The sequence below is a fragment of the Trachypithecus francoisi genome, unplaced genomic scaffold (assembly GCF_009764315.1).
Source record: "Trachypithecus francoisi isolate TF-2019V2 unplaced genomic scaffold, Tfra_2.0 Contig00506, whole genome shotgun sequence".
Lineage (NCBI taxonomy): Eukaryota > Metazoa > Chordata > Mammalia > Primates > Cercopithecidae > Trachypithecus > Trachypithecus francoisi.
This window is the reverse complement of record NW_022680686.1, coordinates 71,796-88,898: the sequence shown is the minus strand read 5'-3', so window position 1 is coordinate 88,898 and position 17,103 is coordinate 71,796. Positions and strand designations below refer to the sequence as shown.

The 17,103-nt window shown below is 47.7% G+C and overlaps 1 pseudogene across 1 annotated transcript; it reads right to left on the bottom strand.

Annotated features, from left to right (window-relative positions):
- Positions 1-11,168: 11,168 nt before the first annotated feature.
- Positions 11,169-12,403, bottom strand: LOC117084798 (annotated as a pseudogene). Its single transcript, XR_004437675.1, has one exon. The product of XR_004437675.1 is annotated as a Y-box-binding protein 1-like (transcript).
- Between the last annotated feature and the right edge of the window lie 4,700 nt (positions 12,404-17,103).

The window sequence follows — 17,103 nt, the reverse complement described above, 5'->3', positions numbered from 1 at the left end:
TAAATTGTCCAACTTATATTAAAACAAGGTTTTTAAATATTTATTATTATTTATTTATTTATTTACTTTTGAGAAACGGCCTCACTGTCACCCAGGCTGGAGTGCAGTGGTGCAAACATGGCTCACCACAGCCTGTACCTCCTGGGCTCAAACAATCCTCCTGCCTCAACCTCCTGAGTAGGTAGGACCACAGGCATGTGCCACCTTGCTCAGATAACTTTTTTATTTTTCTTTTTGTAGCAATGGGGTCTTATTTTGTTGCCCAAGCTGGTCTTGAATTCCTGCACTCAAGGAATCATCCCACCTCAGCCGCCCAGAGAAAGTGCTGGGATTACAGGTGTCAGCCACCATGTCTGGCAATGAAAGAAGGTTTTTTTGTTTGGTTTTGTTTTTGAGACAGTCTCACTCTGTCACCCAGGCTGGAGTACAGTGGTGCAATCTGGCTCACTGCAACCTCTGCCTTCCAGGTTCAAGGAATTCTCGTGCCTCAGCTTCCCAAGTCTAGAGGGATTACAGGTGTGTGCCACCACACCTACTTTTTTTTAATTTTTAGTTGAGATGGGGTTTTGCCACGTTGGCCTGGTCTGGAACTCCTGACCTCAAGTGACCTGCCTGCCTCAGCCTCCCAAAGTACTGAGATTACAAGCATGAGCCACCACGCTCAGCCAAAGGTTTTTTAAAATAAAAAGTTCATCATCAGCCCAGGCGAGGTGGCTCATGCCTGTAATCCCACCACTTTGGGAGGCCAAGGCCAGTGGATCACGAGGTCAGGAGTTCGAGACCAGCCTGACCAACATGGTGAAACTCCGTCTCTACTAAAAATACAAAACGTAGCCGGGTGTGGTGGCAGGCGCCTGTAATCCCAGCTACTCAGGAGGCTGAGGCAGGAGACTCACTTGAACCTGGGAAGTGGAGGTTGCAGTGAGCAGAGATTGTACCACTGCACTCCAGCCTGGGCCACAGAGCGAGACTCCATCTGAAAAAAACAAAAAAAATTCACCATCTTGCCTCAGTGGTCTTTATGTCTTGGTATACTTGTTATAGTTTACAGAGCTCTTTGTTAAGGCTGTTAGCCCTTAGGATAGTTGCCCCAAACATTCTTCTCAGTTTGCCTACCTTTTAATTATTTTTGTGGTTTTGTGGTGGTATTTTTTGTTTGTTTTACAGACAATGTCTTGTTCTGTGCCGTGACACAATCATAGCTCACTGCAGCCTTGAACTCCTGGGCTCAAGCCATCCTCCACACTCAGCCTCCTGAGTAGCTGGGGCTACAGGCACTTTCAACCAGGCCTGACTAATTGTATTGTTTCGTGGTGATGGGGGTCTCACTATGTTGCCCAGGCTAGTCCTGAATTCCTGGCGTCAAGCAATTCTCCCACCTTGGCCTCTCAAAGCACTGGAATTATTCTACATGTGAGCCATGATGCTCGGCCCTGATTTATGATTGCTTTTTTTTTTTAAAGACAGGATCTCACTTTGTCACTCAGGTTGGAGTGCAGGTATGTGATCTCGGCTCACTGCAACTTCCACCTCCCGGGTTCAAGCAATTTTTGTGCCTCAACCTCCCAAGTTGCTGGGATACGCCAGGCGCAGTGGCTCACTGGCTCACACTTGTAATCCCAGCACTTTGGGAGGCCGAGGTGGGTGGATCTCCTGATGTCAGGAGTTTGAGACAGCTTGGCCAAAATGGTGAAACCCTGTCTCTACTAAAAATACAAAATTAGCCAGGCGTGGTGGCGGGCTCCTGTAATCCCAGCTACTTGGGAGGCTGAGGCAGGAGAATCACTTGAACCCAGGAGGTGGAGGTTGCAGTGAGCAGAGATCCTGCCAGTGTACTCCAACCTGGGCAAGAGAGGGAGACTCCATCTCAGAAAAAGAAGGAAAAAAGTACCAAATCGCTGGGATTACAGGCATGCACCATCACACCCAGCTAATTTTTGTATTTTTAGTAGAGATGGGGTTTCACCATGTTGGCCAGGCTGGTCTGGAACTCCAGACCTCAAGTGATCCACCCACCTCAGCCTCCCAAAGTGCTGGAATTACAGGTGTGAGCCACTGCACCCAGCCTATGATTGCTTTTTAATATTTGGACATATAAAATGTTTACATTTCTTGATGTCAAAGCCATGGATATGTTCCTTTGAGGTTTGTCTTTAAGTTTAGAAAGCCTTTTCCCATCCAGAGATTAAACACATATTTGTTATCTTTGGTATCATTTATAAGACACATTTTGTACAGCTTAGCCTTAATGAGATAGGAATGTGCTTTATTTATTTTCTTTTGCTTTTTTTTGTTGGGGGGGGATGGAGTCTTGCTTTGTCACCCAGGCTGGAGTGCAATGGCGTAATCTCGGCTCACTGCAACCTCCACCTCCCAGATCCAAGCAATTCTCCTACCTCAGCCTCCAGAGTAGCTGGGATTATAGGCGTCCGCCATCACGCCCAGCTAATTTTTGTGTTTTTAGTAGAGACAGGGTATCGCCATGTTGACCTCAGGTGATCCACCCACCTCAGCCTCCCAAATTGCTGGGATTATAGGCATGAATCACCTCACCTGGCCAGGAATGTGTTTTAAAACCAATGATATTGCCGGGCGCGGTGGCTCAAGCCTGTAATCCCAGCACTTTGGGAGGCCGAGACGGGCGGATCACGAGGTCAGGAGATCGAGACCATCCTGGCTAACATGGTGAAACCCCGTCTCTACTAAAAATACAAAAAACTAGCCGGGCGAGGTGGCGGGCGCCTGTAGTCCCAGCTACTTGGGAGGCTGAGGCAGGAGAATGGCGTGAACCCGGGAGGCGGAGCTTGCAGTGAGCCGAGATTGCGCCACTGCACTCCAGTCTGGGCGACAGAGCGAGACTCCGCCTCAAAAATTAAAAAAAAATTTTAAAAAACCAATGATATCAGCTGGGCGTGGTGGCTCACCCTGTAATCCTAGCTCTTTGGGAGGCCATGGTGGGCTGATCACTTGAGGTCAAGCATTCCAGACCCACCTGGCCAACATGGTGAAACCCCATCTCTACTAAATTGTCACATCTCATCCTTTGAGCAAAGATCAAGTGTAGTAAAAAAGATAAATTAACCGGGTGTGGTGGCACACACCTGTAATCCCAGCTACACAAGAGCCTGAGGTGGGAGGATGGCTTGAACCCCGGAGGCAGAGGTTGCAGTGAGCCAAGATCACACCACTGCACTCCAGACTAGGTGACAGAGCGAGACTCTGCCTCAAAGAAAAGAAAAGAAATGCAATCATAAATAACACGGCTGGGCGTGGTGGCTCACATGTGTAATGCTAGCACTTTGCGCGGCCGAGGAAGGCAGATTGCTTCAGTTGAGGCGTTTGAAGCAAGCCTGGGCAACATGGTCAAAACCCATCTCTACAAAAATACAAAAATTAGCCGGGCACAGTGACAAAGTGAGACCATCTCAAAAAATAATAATACAGTCAGGCGCAGTGGCTCACGCCTGTAATCCCAGGACTTTGGGAGGCCGAGGCGGGCGGATCACGAGGTCAGGAGATAGAGACCATCCTGGCTAACACGGTGAAACCCCGTCTCTACTAATATGTATGTAATAATAATAATATTATTATATACATAAGGGCGACATAGTATTATTATTATTATTATTATTTTGAGATGGAGTCTTGCTCTGTCGCTCAGGCTGGAGTGCAGTGGCACGATCTTGGCTCACTGCAACCTCCCCCACCCAGGCTCAGGTGATCCTCCTGCCTCAGCCTCCCAACAAGTAGCTGGGACTCTAGGCACATGCCACTACGCCAGGCTAATTTTTGTATTTTTAGTAGAGACAGGTTGACCAGGCTGGTCTGGAACTCCTGAACTCAGGTGATCTGACTGCCTCGGCCTCCCAAAGCGCTGGGATTACAAGCCACCATGCCAGGCCAGAATTTGTTTGTAGTAGTGCAGAAAATAATGGTGGGACTTAAAATTGATGATATTTTAGATTTGATGGAAACTGTTATACTCCAATTATTTTGTGTGATGACATGTTACAGCCATTAAAGTTACATTTTCGGCCAGGCGTGGTGGCTCAAGCCTGTAATCCCAGCACTTTGGGAGGCCGAGACGGGCGGATCACGAGGTCAGGAGCCCCGTCTCTACTAAAAACAATACAAAAAAAAAAACTAGCCGGGCGAGGTGGCGGGCGCCTGTAGTCCCAGCTACTCGGGAGGCTGAGGCAGGAGAATGGCATAATCCCGGGAGGCAGAGCTTGCAGTGAGCTGAGATCCGGCCACTGCACTCCAGTCCAGACGACAGAGCGAGACTCCGCCTCAAAAAAAAAAAAATTATATTTTCATGGATTTCTTAATAATGTGAAGTAGGCTGGGCACAGTGGCTCACGCCTGTAATCCCAGCACTTTAGGAGGCCGAGGTGGGCAGATCACCTGAGGTCAGGAGTTCAAAACCAGCCTGGCCAACATAGTGAAACCCTATTTCTACTAAAAATACAAAAATTAGTCAGGTGTGCTGGCAGGTACCTGTAATCCTAGCTACTTGGGAGGCTGAGGCAAGAGAATCACTTGAACCTGGGAGGCAGAGGTTGCAGTGAGCCAAGATTGCGCCACTGCACTCCAGCCTGGGCAATAGAGCAAGACTCGATCTCAAAAAAAAAAAAAAAAAAAAGACCTGGTCAACATGGTGAAACCCTGTCTCCACTAAAATACAAAAATTGGCCAGGTGTGGTGGTAGGCACCTGTAATCCCAGTTACTCGGGAGGCTGAGGCAGGAGAATCACTTAAACCCGGGAGGCAGAGGTTGCAGTGAGCCAAGATCGCACCACTGCAGTCCAGCCTAGGTGACAGAGCCAGACTCTGTCTCAAAAAAAATAAAATGCTTACTGGTATCTCAGCTAATTCCCAAAATAACCCAATGGGAGATGAGTACTATTATTTAGTACATTTTGCAAATTTTACAAAGAGAGGTTAGAGTAATTATTTGCTCCAGGTAGGTGCACAACTGGTAAACACTGCCATGATTGACCTGCTAGTCGGCTAGGATCCGGAAACCACCACTCACCATACAGCCCTCAAGAAACAGAACCTTGGGCTGGGCACGGTAGCTCATGCCTGTAATTCCAGCACTTTGGGAGGCCGAGGTGGGCGGATCACGAGGTCAGGAGATCGAGACCATCCTGGCTAACATGGTGATACCCCGTCTCTACTAAAAAGACAAAAAATTAGCCGGGCATGGTGGCAGGCACCTATAGTCCCAGCTACTCGGGAGGCTGAGGCAAGAGAATGGCGAGAACCCAGAAGGCAGAGCTTGCAGTGAGCCTAGATTTTGCCACTGCACTCCAACCTGGATGACAGAGCAAGACTCGGTCTCAAAAAAAAAAAAAAAAGCCAGGCGTGGTGGTGGCTACACCTGTAATCCCAGCACTTTTGGAGGCCAAAGCAGGCGGATCACCTGATATCAAGAGTTGGAGACCAGCCTGGCCAACATGGTGAAACTCCGTCTCTCCTAAAAAATATATAAAAATTAGCCAGGCATGGTGGCACGTGCCTGTAATCCCAGCTACTTGGAGGTTGAGGCAGGAGAATCACTTGAACCTGGGAGGCGGAGGTTGTGGTGAGCCTAGATCACGCCACTGCACTCGAGCCTGGGTGACAGAACGAGCCTCTGTCTCAAAACAAAACAAAACAAACAGAAAAACAGAACCCTGAGGTTTGCAAAAGAAAATATGCAGATGACCAGGCTGACGCCTGTAATCTCAACACTTTGGGAGGCCAAGGTCGTGGATTACCTGAGGTCAGGAGTTCAAGACCAGCTTGACCAACATAGAGAAACCCTGTCTCTACTGAAAATACAAAAAATTAACCGGCCGTGGTAGCACATGCCTGTAATCCCAGCTACTCAAGAGGCTGAGGCAGGAGAATCGCTTGAACCTAGGAGGTGGCAGTTGTGGTGAGCTGAGATCATGTCATTGCACTCCAGCCTGGGCAACAAGAGCAAAACTCCTTCTCAAAAAAAAAAAAAAAAAAAAAACAGCTGGGCGCAGTGGTTCACTCCCATAATCCCAGCACCTTAGGAGGCTGAGGTGGGCGGATCACCCAAGGTGGGGAGTTCAAGACCAGCCTGACCAATATGAAGAGACCCCATCTCTACTAAAAATACAAAATTAGTGGGGCATGGTGGCACATGCCTGTAATCCCAGCTACTCGGGCGGCTGAGGCAAGATAATTGCTTGAACCTGGGAGGCGGAGGTTGTGTTGAACCGAGATCACACCATTGCACTCCAGCCTGGGCAACAAGAGCGAATTTCTGTCTCAAAAAAATAAATAAAAGAAAAAGAGGCCGGGCGCGGTGGCTCAAGCCTGTAATCCCAGCACTTTGGGAGACCAAGACGGGCGGATCACGAGGTCGGGAGATCGAGACCATCGTGGCCAACACGTTGAAACCCCGTCTCTACTAAAAATACAAAAAACTAGCCAGGGCGAGGTGGCGGGCGCCTGTAGTCCCAGCTACTAGGGAGGCTGAGGCAGGAGAATGGCCTGAACCTGGGAGGTGGAGCTTTCAGTGAGCTGAGATCCAGCCACTGCACTCCAGCCTGGGCTACAGAGTGAGACTCCGTCTCAAAAAAAAGAAAAAGAAAAGAAAATATGCAGATGATCCATAGGCTTGAGAGGTGTCCCTTTGAGTGGTAACCAAAGAAATGCTAATTAAATAAAATAACGCAAAGCCTTTGCAACTAATTTTCAAATTAGTGATCATTTAAAAGAGTAATTAAGACAGCTGGAAAGGATGCAGGGAGATGTCATCGAGGTACATTGTGGTTGGAGTGTAAATTGGTACATCCTCTCGCTTAGGGCTATTTGCAGTATAAATACATACACTTCATTAAAACATTCATTCCATTCCTACTTTTGCACTGATTTAATTACAAGATTGTTCATGGCAGCATGAAATAGGGAAGCTTTAGAAAACAGCTTAATGTCTAATGAAGTATGGAATAAATTGTGGTACGAGTGCATGGGGTAGTGGGATGGGGAGGCTATGAGGGGGAAGGAAACAAATCTTAGGTAACACAATGGTTTGTTGCCTTCCAAAGGGCCACAGGACATAAAAAGACATACGTTACAGTATCTCTATGTTATTAAAATGTCATGTGGTGGGGAACTAGGAAAAAAGATCTAGAAAGGATCTTTAAGATGGTGATCATGAAAAAAAAGTTGAGAAAAAATGATCTAGGTTCCGTGTGATAGCTCACACCAATGATCCCAGTACTTTGGGAGGCCAAGGCAGGCACATCACCTGAGGTCAGGAGTTCCAGACCATCCTGGACAACATATTGAGACCCTATTTCTACAAACATTTAAAAACATGCTGGGCGCGGTGGCTCACGCCTGTAATCCCAGCACTTTGGGAGGCCCAGGCAGGCAAATTACCTGAGATCGGGAGTTCAAGACCAGCCTGGCCAACATGGTGAAACCCCACCTCTACTAAAAATACAAAAAATTAGCTGGGTGCAGTGGCGCAGGGTTGTAATCCCAGCTACTCGGGAGGCTGAGGCAGGAGAATTGCTTGAAGTCAAAAGGCGGATGTTGCGGTGAGCCGAGATCGCGCCACTGCACTCCAGCCTGGGCAACAAGGGCGAGACTTCAGTCTCAAAAAGAAAAAAAAATTTAAATATTAGCCAGGCCTGGTGGCACATGCCTGTAGTTCCAGCTACTCAGGAGACTGAGGTGGGAGAATCGCTTGAGCCCAGGAGGTGAAGGCTGCACTGAGCTGAGATCGCGCCCCTTAACTCCAACCTAGGCAAAGTGGGGAGACCTGTCTCAAAACAAACAAACTTTAAATTTCTGAGTGATAAACAGCATCGGCCGCCTCCGGGACCTGCTCGGGTGGTACACTCCAAGCTGCCCTTAAGAAAAGGGCATCTCAGGCCGGGCGCGGTGGCTCAAGCCTGTAATCCCAGTACTTTGGGAGGCCGAGACGGGCGGATCACGAGGTCAGGAGATCGAGACCATCCTGGCTAACACGGTGAAACCCCGTCTCTACTAAAAATACAAAAAAGCTAGCCGGGCGAGGTGGCGGGCGCCTGTAGTCCCAGCTACTCGGGAGGCTGAGGCAGGAGAATGGCGTAAACCCGGGAGGCGGAGCTTGCAGTGAGCTGAGATCCGGCCACTGCACTCCAGCCCGGGCTAGAGCGAGACTCCGTCTCAACAAAAAAAAAAAAAAAAAAAAAAAAAGAAAAGGGCATCTCGGTTGGAGCCCGGGTATGGGGTACCACCCTCTCCCCCGCCATGGCCAGGCAGCGCGGGCCGCCCTTCCGGCGGGGATCCCCGCGTCTCTCGGCCTTTCCTGGAGCCCCACTGTTGTGTTGAAAGAGACCGCCCTTCCGACGCGGAGTCCGGCTCCACAACCCCGTAAACAAATTGTGGGTTCAGACACCACGAGCGGCAGAAACAAAGGCGTCCCCACAGTGTCCCGCCGCCCGCTGAGGAGAAGGGTCCGCCCGACGCAGAGCCGGGGAGGGACCGAGCGCGCGCCCTCCCGCTCACGCCGCGCGCCTCCTGCAGGCCGACAACTGACGGTCTGTTTTGAACTTTCTGGGTGCGAACCTCCCAAGGCTTCAGCCAAGTCACTCACTGTCTTCAGCCAAATCAAATCTTCAAAACGTACTGCCGGCTAATTTTTTTTTTTTTTTTTTGATACGGAGTCTCGCTCTTGTTGCCCGGGCTAGAGGGCAGTGGCGCGATCTCGCTCACTGCAGCCTCCGCCTCCAGGTTCCAGTGATTCTCCCACCTCAGCTTCCCGAGTAGGTGGGATTACCGCCCCACCACACCCGGCTAATTTTTTGTTTGTTTGTTTGTTTGAGACCGAGTCTCGCTCTGTCTCCAGGCTGGAGTGCAGTGGCACGATCTTGGCTCACTGCAATCTCCACCTCCCGGGTTCAAGCGATTCTCCTGCCTCAGCCTCCCGAGTAGCTGGGACTACAGGCTCCCGCCACCAAGCCCGGCTAATTTTTTGTATTTTTAGTAGAGACAGGGTTTCACCATGTTGACCAGGATGATCTCAATCTCTTGACCTCGTGATCCGCCCACCTCGGCCTCCCAAAGTGCTGGGATTACAGGCGTGAGCCACCGCGCCGGCTAAATTTTGTCTTTTTAGTAGAGATGGGGTTTCACCATGTTGGCCAGGCTGGTCTTGAACTCCTGATATCAGGTAATCCGCCCGCCTCAGCCTCCCAAAGTGTTGGGATTACAGGCATGAGCCACCACGCCCGGCTTTTTTTTTTTTTTTTTTGAGACAGAGTCTTGCTCTGTTGCCCAGGCTGGAGTGCAGTGGCACAATCTCGGCTTACTACAGCCTCTGCCTCCAGCGTTCAAGTGATTCTCCCACCTCAGCTTCCCAAGTAACTGGGATTACTGCCCCACCACGCCCAGCTAATTTTTGTATTTTTCTCAGTGACTGGGTTTCACCATGTGGCCACGCTGGTTTCGAACTCCTGACCTCGTGATCCGCCCACATCAGCGTCCCTAAGTGCTGGGATTACAGGTGTGAGCCACCGTGCCCAGCCCGAGTCTTCATAATTTCATTCTCCGTTTGGAAGGATGCTTGGCCCACTGCTTACCAGCTCCACATTTGTGTCTTCATTTCACGCATTTGTCCATCCGGTGAATGTTCAAGTACATTCCATTTGCCTTGTCCTGGGATGACCAGAGGAGAAAAGATCCCTTTCCTGGAGAAGCTTCGAATCTAGCAGGGAGATGAAGAAAAATGAATAATTTTACAATACAGTCCACAGCTACAAGTTTCAGCAAGTGCTATGCACTACAGTGAGAGCCCCTAACTGGGAACTATTTGGGAGTTGGGGAGAGTTGCTGAGAAAGTGATGCATAACCTGGGATTTGGCAGGTGATAGGGCCTGGTCAGGCAGAGGGAAGCAGGCTTTGAGGCTAAGAGGCCAAGGGCCTGGAGCAGTAGCCTCCAGGCTGGACAGGCAGGGAGCAGATTCTACTTGGAGGACAACCACTGAAGGCTCAAGCAGCACAGTGACACAATCGAATTCATGTCCTTTATTTTATTTTTTTAAGGATGGGGGCTAAGGCAGGTGGATCACTTGAGGCCAAGAGTCCGAGACCAGCCTGGGCAACACAGCAAACCCCATCTCTACAGAAAATACAAAAATTAGTCAGGCATGGTGGTGTATGTCTGTGGTCCCAGCTACAGGGAGATTGAGGCAGAAGGACTGCTTGAGCCTGACAGGAAAAAAAAAAAAATTAGCCAGTGGCTCATGCCTGTAATCCCAGCATTTTGGGAGGCCGGGGCCAAGGGATCACTTGAGGCCAGGAGTTCGAGACCAGCCTAAGCAGTGGTAGTGAGCGCCTGTACTCCCAGTTACCCGGCAGGCTGAGGTAGGATAATCACTTGAACCCAGGAGGTGGAGGTTGCAGTGAGCCGAGATCACGCCACTGCACTCCAGCTTGGGCGATAAAGTGAGACTCTGTCTCAAAAAAACAAACAAAAAGGCCGGGCGTGGTGGCTTACGCCTGTAATCACAGCACTTTGGGAGGCTGAGGCGGGCGGATCATAAGGTCAGAAGATCAAGACCATCCTGGCTAACACGGTGAAATGCCATCTCTACTAAAAATAAAAAAACAAAATTAGCCAGGCATGGTGGTGAGCACCTGTAGTCCCAGCTACTGGGGAGGCTGAGGTGGGAGAATTGCTTGAACCCGGGAGATGGAGGTTGCAGTGAGATGAGATCATGCCACTGCACTCCAGCCTGGGCAACAGAGCGAGACTCTGTCTCAAAAAAAAAACAAGAGAAAGGGAGGAAAAGTAATCGAATGTATGAACTCATGCTATCATAATTTTAATGTCTAGCTATAAAAGCATATGGTTGTAGCAATAGCTATCTAAATTATTTTTTGACAATTATTCAAGACCTTTATTAACAGGTGCTTGCAGTTTGATGACTTTTTTGAAAAAATCAAGTTGTAAACTTTTATTACAAATTAAAAATGAAGTTCTTAAAAATCTCAACTTGACCAGATATGAAAAAATTTAAAAACCTTTAAAGGCGTATTTAAAAAAACCACCAGGCTTTTTTAAAAAACACGTTTGTTATTACCAAAAAGAGACGTCTCTAGGTAAAAATAATAAAAACCCCATGCTGCATAGATAATGCAGATAGTTCTAGTTATCTGGTCAACGGGCAAAAAGCAAGCACTTAAGGTCTTCAGCTCCAATCTTTTGTTCATTTCTTATTGCTGGAATTTCGTATTTCTTCTTGTTGGATGACTAAACCGGATGATGGTAGAGATGGTAAGCCGGCATTTACTCAGCCAGCCCTGCTCAGCCTCGGGAGCGGACGAATTCTCAGCTGGTGGATGGGCTGCTTTTGTCTCTTTGCCATCTTGTGGTTTAGGGTTTTCTGGGCGTCTGCGTCGGTAATTGAAGTTGCGGCGGTACCGACCAACGTTGAGGTGGCTGCTGACCTTGGGTCTCATCTCCTTGATTTTCTTTATCTTCTTCATTGCCGTCCTCTCTAGGTTGTCTTTGGCGAGGAGGGCCCCTGCGGAATCGTGGTCTATATCCCCTATACATATTCTGCCTCACTGGTCTACCTTGTTCTCCTGCACCCTGGTTGTCAGCACCCTCCATCACTTCTCCCTGCACAGGAGGGTTGGAATACTGTGGTCCACGCCCATAGGGTCTCCGCATGTAGTAAGGTGGGAACCTTCGCCTGCGGTAGGGCGGGCGTTGTTGGGCTTGGCCGTCGGGAGCACTCTCCGATCCCTCGTTCTTTTCCCCACTCTCACTATTCTGGTAATTTTGCTGGTAATTGCGTGGAGGACCCCCTACGACGTGGATAGCGTCTATAATGGTTAAGGTCTGCTGCATATTTACTGCCTTGAACTGGAACACCACCAGGACCTGTAACATTTGCTGCCTCCGCACCCTTTTCTCCTTCAACAACATCAAACTCCACAGTCTCTCCATCTCCTACACTGCTAAGGTACTTCCTGGGGTTATTCTTCTTTATGGCAGTCTGGAGTACAAATACATCTTCCTTGGTGTCATTCCTGTTGATGAAACCATATCCATTCCTTACATTGAACCATTTTACTGTTCCCAAAACCTTCGTTGCGATGACCTTCTTGTCCCCGCCGGCAGGCACCTCCGATGTGAGGCCGCCGGGGCCACCGCTCCCTGCGCTGCTGCCAGTTAGTGCCGGGCTTGGTGTCGGCGGCGCTGAGGGCGGGGGCGGCGGGCGGCTGCTGGGTCTTGGCCTCGCTGCTCATGGTTGCGGTGATGGTGACTGGGGCCGGCTGCGGCAGCTGCGGCTCCTCCCGGGGTGTCATGGTAAGTAGGCCAGCGGCGGCGGTGGGGCTGCTCAGGGCTCTCTGGGGTCCGCTCTCCGCTCCCGCTACCGATCCAACTCGCTATCTAAAATTTTTATGAGCTACAGTAGCTGTATTCCATTTTCATTACAATTTTTTAAAGTATTTGCTTGGTTATCTAAAGATGTTGTTCAAATTTCAAAAGATCTACTATTATCGTCCTCCTTGTGCCCCTACGAAATTGATAAAATGCACATTCATTTCCTTCTTTCTAAATGTTCCAGTTATAAACTAAAAAATAAAAAAAAGGGAAACATTTTCTTGGGCCATTTTTGTTTTCACTGTAACAACAAAAAATGTGCAAGATAAACATAACTCAAGTTTTATTTTTCTTTTTGTCTGTTTATTTTTTAACAAGTTTGTCCAGAATACTACAGGTTAAATAGCTATAACCATCTTAAGGAAAATGACATTAGGTTTGCAACAAATACTTGCTGGTGGAAACACATTACTATCATTTCAAAAATTTAACAAAATATCCTAAACAGCTATCTTTATATTTGTAAATGAAGTATAAACAACTGGCTTAACCAGTTTCCACGCCTCATCAAACAGGTGGCAAAGTGATAGAGATCATCTTTGATTTTTAAAGGAGAATAATAAAAACTAATTTATATCCCACACATTACAATTCTAGGGGATTAGGAACAGAATAATACATAATGTCATCTACTTTAACAGCCTTTTCATTTACTTGTATTGTCTTGATACTTTACAATGATTTTTTATTCCTATAACAGTATTGTTGCTGTAAAAGCCGTACTTCTTTTATTTATTTATTTATTTATTTTGTATTCCCTTAAAGAAATAGTGTGATCCATTTCCCATTAGATTTCATAAACACACGTGAAACTTCAGACGTAATAGGTGGATGGCGGTTTTTTTTTCAGTTTCTGAGGCCTTCTCTCTGAAACATCAGAGCATTCGGCCTATACACGCATGCTGCCATAGATAATTGGGTGGTACCTGCACCTCCTATTTCAAAAACACAAGCAGAAAGTAGGGTCCGGACAAGGGCAAACTGCAACTCAATTTCTGCTGCAACCCCATCTCAGCTCAGTTATGTTTCTTCCTTCACTTTGCTGATAGTCAGTGAGTCTGTTGAGGCCTTCCTCCTGCGGTTGCAGGGCATCCAGGACAATGCCCATTGGTGTCCTCTTCAAACATATTCCTTCCATTTTATTCTCCAGTGCGTTCCTGAGGTTCCACAGTCTCAACGATGCACGGATAAACATCAACAACCAAAAGAAGTGATGCCAAACACAAAGACCATGACTCCTCCAAACTTGGATATAAGGAAATAGCTGGTGAACATGACCACCATAAGGAACGTCGTGGGGTGGCGCTTCTTCATCCAGCGAAGGACGTCTTTATTGTTGGCTGCTCACACAAGCACTGTGAACACCAGCACCACCACGATTCCTCCCAGGATCATGTTGAAGGGATTCAGAAACCCCACGACGGAAATCACCATGGCAGCCACTACCAGGTAGTTGGTCTGGCAATAGAGCAGGTTGCTCACCACGTGGTTGTTCCGTTTGCAAATGTCCCTGAAGTCCGGCCAGGCAAAGCGATCAGAGCTCGGGAAGAAATCGTCCCAGGCGCGGAGTGGGGTGATATTCTTTTCTTTTCTTTTCTTTTTTTTTTTTTTTGAGACGGAGTTTCGCTCTGTCGTCAGGCTGGGGTGCACTGGTGCAATCTCGGCTCATTTCAACCTCCACCTCCTTGGTTCAAGTGATTCTCCTGTCTCAGCCTCCTGAGTAGCTGGGATTACAGGTGCCTGCCACCATGCCTGGCTAATTTTTGTAGTTTTAGCAGAGACGGGGTTTCACCATGTTGGCCAGGCTGGTCTCAAACTCCTGACCTCAGGTGATCCACCCGCCTCGGCCTCCCAAAGTGCTGGCTATGTTTTTATTTCTTAAAATTTTTTTGTGGAGATGGGGGTCTTGGTACATTGCCCAGGCTCGTCAACTCCTGGCCTCAAGTGATCCTCCTGCATCAGCCTCCCAAAGCACTGGGATCACAGGCATAAGCCAATGTACCTGGCCACATTTGCATTTCTTTGACACACTGTTAACTGCATACTCAATATCCAGTACCTGTTGTACTAATGGAACCTTGATTTTGTTCGTTGGCTTAGCCTAGGTGAGATACCCATGTTTGCAACCTCCCTGGCAGCCTGGGGTGCCATGTGGCATAGTTCTAACCAATGCGCTGTAACCAAATGTGTTGGTGCTTCTGGGAAGTCTTTTGCTTTCCTCAGTATATGGAAAAATATAGCTAATGATCCATGTCCTTTTTCTTTTCTTCCTGTTTTGACTGTACATGTGATAGCTGGAGCTAGGGCAGCCTTTCTGCCATCATAAGATGACAAGCATGAGGGAATGGTCAAGGTAAATGACCCTATTTAAGCCACAGTAACTCTCCTAGTTGCCGCTGAAAGTGCTCCTGAATGATGAACCAGGCTGGCTGAGCATCAGTTTGGATGCCGTATGATAGTCCTTCGTTTGTATCTCTGACTCCTCTCTATAGGGGGAGCTCCCTGGGATAAGGAACCACCTGACGATTACTCCCACTTCTGTGTTGCAGAATGAATACAGAGTGAGTGCTCACGACCTGAGTCTGGTTTCTATTGCTTATGAGAGAATACCTGAAACTGAAACTAGATATACCTAATTTATAAAGAAAAGGAATTTATGTATTTCAATTAGGAAGTCCAAGATTGAGAGGCCACATCTGATGAGGACCTTCTTGCTGGCGGGAACTCTGCAGAGTTCAGAGGGTGATGCAGGGCATCACATGGTAAGGAGCTGAGCGTGCTCACATGCTCGCTTAGCTCTCTCTTCCTCTTCTTATATAGCCGCCAGTTCTGACCTCTCTTCCTCTTCATATAAAGCGGCCAGTTCTGGCCGGGCTCCGTGGCTCACACCTGTCTTCCCAACACTTTGGGAAGCTGAGGTGGGTGGATCACTTGAGGTCAGGAGTTCGACGCCAACCTGGCCAACATGGTGAAGCCCTGTCTCTACTAAAACTACAACAATTAGCTGGGCTTGGTGAATGCCTGTAATCCCAGCCACTTGGGAGGCTGAGGCACGAGAATTGTGGAGGTTACAGTGAGCCAAGATCGTGCCACCACACTCCAGCCTGGGTAACAGAGCAAGGTTGTAAAAAAAAAAAAAGCAGTTAATTTTCCAGGAATCCATTCATCTGTGGGAATAGAGCCCTCGTGATCCAATCACCCCTTAAAGGCCCCACCTCTCAATACTGTCACCTTGGGGACTGAGTTTCAACATGACCTTTGGCGGGAACCCTATTCCAACCCTATTCAAACCCATTCAAATCATCTTCAAACCCTATTCAAACCCTTTTCCTACCCTATTCCAACCCTATTCAAACCCTCTTGAAACCCTATTCCAACCCTATTTCAACCCTATTCAAAGCTTATTCAAATCACGTGGAAAACATATTCAAACCATCTTCGTGCCCTATTCAAACCCTATTCAAACCACATTCAAGCACTATATAAATCCTACGCAAACCCTATTCCAACCCTATTCCGATCCTATTCAAGCCCTATGCAAAACATATGCAAACCATCTTCAAACCCTATTCCAATCCTATTCCAACCCTATTCAAACCATATGCAAACCATCTTCAAACCATATTCAAGCCCTATGCAAACCATATGCAAACCATCTTCAAACGCTATTCCAACCCTATTCAAACCTTATGCAAACCATCTTCTAACCCAATTCAAACCCTATTTCAACCATATTCCAACCCTATTCCAACCCTATTCAAGCCCTATGCAAACCATATGCAAACCATCTTCAAACCCTATTCCAACCACATTCCAACCTTATTCAAACCATATTCAAACCCTATGCAAACCCTGTGCAAACCCTACTCAAACCATATTCAAAGCATTGCACTCATTAAGTCTGTTTTGAAGGAAAGAGTGATATGATTTAATTCCATATGCAAACTGTTTTTCCACTGGAGAGTCCAGGAGGATTCTTTACTTTTCTAGGGTAGGTGGCTCTTCCTAGTCATTTCTTGAATCAATATTCTCAAACTTTATGGTCTTTTTACTCCTTTATTAGGACCAGAAATTCTCACTCGCTGAAGCTGTGCCTCCTAATCTTTTTCACATTATGATCCACCTGGCACATGGTACTATTTGTTGTATAACACAGCATTGTAAATGCTTGCTGCAGAGGTAACCCTTGGGAAGTCTGGCTCCCCCGAATTTTACCTGCTCATCTCTGGGCCAAGGGCATAGTATCTCTGCATAGCTAAGAACCCAGTGGCCACACTAGTCCAGATGCTCCGCTCTGCTCTGCACAGAGATGAAAGTTCATCGACTTCTCAGTGACGAATATCATGAGTTCTTTAAAATTTATGCCAGTACAGGCCGGGTGAGGTGGCTCATGTCTGTAATCCCAGCACTTTGTGAGGCCAAGGCAGGCAGATCATTTGAGGTCAGGAGTTCAGACCAGCCTAGACAACATGGTGAAACCCCATCTCTACTAAAAATACAAAAATTAGCCAGGCACGGTGGCAGGTGCCTGCAATCCCAGATACTCAGGAGGCTGAGGCAGGAGAATTGCTTGAACCGGGAAGCCCCTGCACTCCAGCCTGGGCAACAGAGCAAGACTCTGTTTCAAAAAAAAAAAAAAAAAAAAAAGCCAATATAAAGACGGACACAACTACCTAACAGTTCTAAATGTTTGG